At 38.6% G+C, this 2,500-nt stretch overlaps 1 pseudogene; it reads left to right on the top strand.

Annotated features, from left to right (window-relative positions):
- Window positions 1–1,448, top strand: part of LOC138055282 (uncharacterized) — a 1,666-nt pseudogene extending 218 nt beyond the window's left edge.
- The last annotated feature ends 1,052 nt before the right edge of the window (window positions 1,449–2,500 follow it).

Raw genomic sequence — 2,500 nt, 5'->3', positions numbered from 1 at the left:
TAGGTGACTTTGTACTATAAATTTGATCAAGAAACTGATGAGTACTGCAAATATAATTAACTAAAAGGGGGTTGAAAATAATTCAAAAATCAGTGCTTATGAGAAAACACATGGCCACTGACAGCCACCGCTTAACCGTACATTGTACGAATTGGTCCAAAAAAGTAAGGAGTTCAGCACTGTACCTAAAAAGGTTGTTTGTTGTAAACAATAATATTGTCCTCTAGACACAAAATATTCCTGGACTTTTGAAATTGCCATTTCCGGTGTTATCACAGAAAAACATGTATTTTGATGTTTATTTTGCAAAGTTTTGATTAATACTATCCACCCATGTACCTATGTAGTTTTGTTAGGATGGTTTGGAAACATACATTTCTTAGTCATACTGATTTTGTACATGTACTATGCTTATTTACAGGAAGGGAAGATGATACAAAGGACTGCCTTAAATCCTGGATGGCAATTTACCTGTTTCGCCACAAAATTAAGCAGCTGAAGCAAGATTGTGGTGTAGACTTCAGCAAACATCTCTACCAACCTGAATTGTGCAATTTGACAGGTGAATTCTTACATGAAAGGGAGGATCATAATCATGTCTTGAAACGTATCACAGAGTGCCTTCGTTCAGGATCGATTCGTGGGGTAAATCTGTCCTACTTCAGAGATGCCCTTCGCGATCCATTCACTGGTCTAACGTATGAGGCATTGACTGGTAAGCAGAAACAGTCGGTGCCACATTGTGAAGAGATCTTCTCGAGAGGTGTGCTAGAATTCATGCAAAGAAATGGTAATGCTACTGAGGCAAAGTTCATTGAAACTGTTGGAAACTGGCACAAAGCCGCAGATGGAAGAGGCCTTTCTGAGCAAACCCGCTCACAGTACAACAAGAACATGCTGACTGGATGCCCTGGTTTCAACAAGAAAGAGACTATGCCAGTATTGACATCCTAAGGCCCATTAAAGGAATACCAGGTTTTACAAGGGAAATTGTAGTTGCTGTTATTGCGAACTGTGAAAGTCTGGAGCTACGAAAAGAGGAGTACCAAGATCGAGGACTCTCCCCAGAACACCCACGCACAAGCAGCACTGATGATGTGGAAGAGTTCATTGCCCTTCTACATGACCAGCTTGGGGATGTCTTTGACCACAAGGCATTTCTCTCACAGCAACCAAAGATTCTCAATGAATTTAGTAAAAAAATTGATCCAGACCTGCCTTTTTACTACTGGACTGGACACAGACATCGGTACTCTGATGATCCACTGCCATCGTTTAATGAACCAACAGGCGCTACTGAAAGACTGGACAGGGTCAGACTATCGAGACGTTCTGATCCAGGGGCTTTCGTAGCAAATAGAGCTTCACTGCCACAGAGGTATTCTCTAACTGCAATGGCAACATTTCATAGGTCCCCTGAACGGTTTCCTCCACCACCTAGCTGCTAGCTTACAATGTAGTTGCACACTGTGTAGTAAGGACCTTCAAGCCTGTGAATAATCGGGATTTAATAAAATTATTTTTGCACTTCTTTTTAATGTATTCATGGCCAGTTTCAAAATTGGCAGTTGTAGCAATTCAGTGAAGTTCTGTGACTTGCATTTATGTTCCATTTTCAACCTTCATGAATACTGTACTAAAATCGAGTTTTAAAGTTGTATGGATACTGGGTTGAAGTGATTATTCCACTTAATTGAGGTGTCTGGCTGTCTAAAGAAGCACATGGCAATATAGCATGCATGATGAAAGTGGGCCTTTAACATTACATTGTTCAGATGGATTATTCTGATAGTTTTGTTAAGTAAGTAAATATAATGCAAACATTTCAATTATAAATAAATTTAATGTGCTCTAAAAGTACTAAGTTGTTATGATGGCACAGTTTTTTTTTTGCACACAATTCAATCATAACCTGCACAAGGTGCTACAGCTCACTGGACCATAAGTCATGACATTGTAGATTTCTATAGTTGACATTGTACAGCTTTGTCTAAAAGACCTGAAAATGAAAACAATAATTAGTGAGCCATAATGCAAATTTCATAATTGAACTCAAATTGTAACTGAAATTTGAACTTAAACTACAGGCAAATGCTGGGGATTCTTTTCAGATGAAAGTGACAAATTATGCTGCTTTAATGTTCTCAACCTTTCGTCTCCATTACATGTATGTACATGCTAATAGCAGTTCTGAATCAGTAAAGATAATTAACAACCATTCACAAAAGTGGAAGTGGCTAGTGGTAGATATTTACCAAGCCATGAAGCAGCGAGGTAAATATCACCCGCTAGCCACCGATGATGAGGTGAATAGTTGTCGCAGTATATGCTGAAAACGGTGAGATAATATAGCGTTAAATTGATGATTGTGCAACAATTTATTACTGTCAAAAATTACAATTTTCGTGTGCATTTGCTTGGAGGTGAATAACAATTCAATTGTTATTCTATGTTTTAGTAGCCAATCAGAGCGCGCGCAAAACACTATCCACTGTTTTAG

The sequence above is a fragment of the Montipora capricornis genome, chromosome 7 (assembly GCF_036669925.1).
Source record: "Montipora capricornis isolate CH-2021 chromosome 7, ASM3666992v2, whole genome shotgun sequence".
NCBI lineage: Eukaryota > Metazoa > Cnidaria > Anthozoa > Scleractinia > Acroporidae > Montipora > Montipora capricornis.
This window is presented reverse-complemented; position numbering and strand designations above follow the sequence as displayed.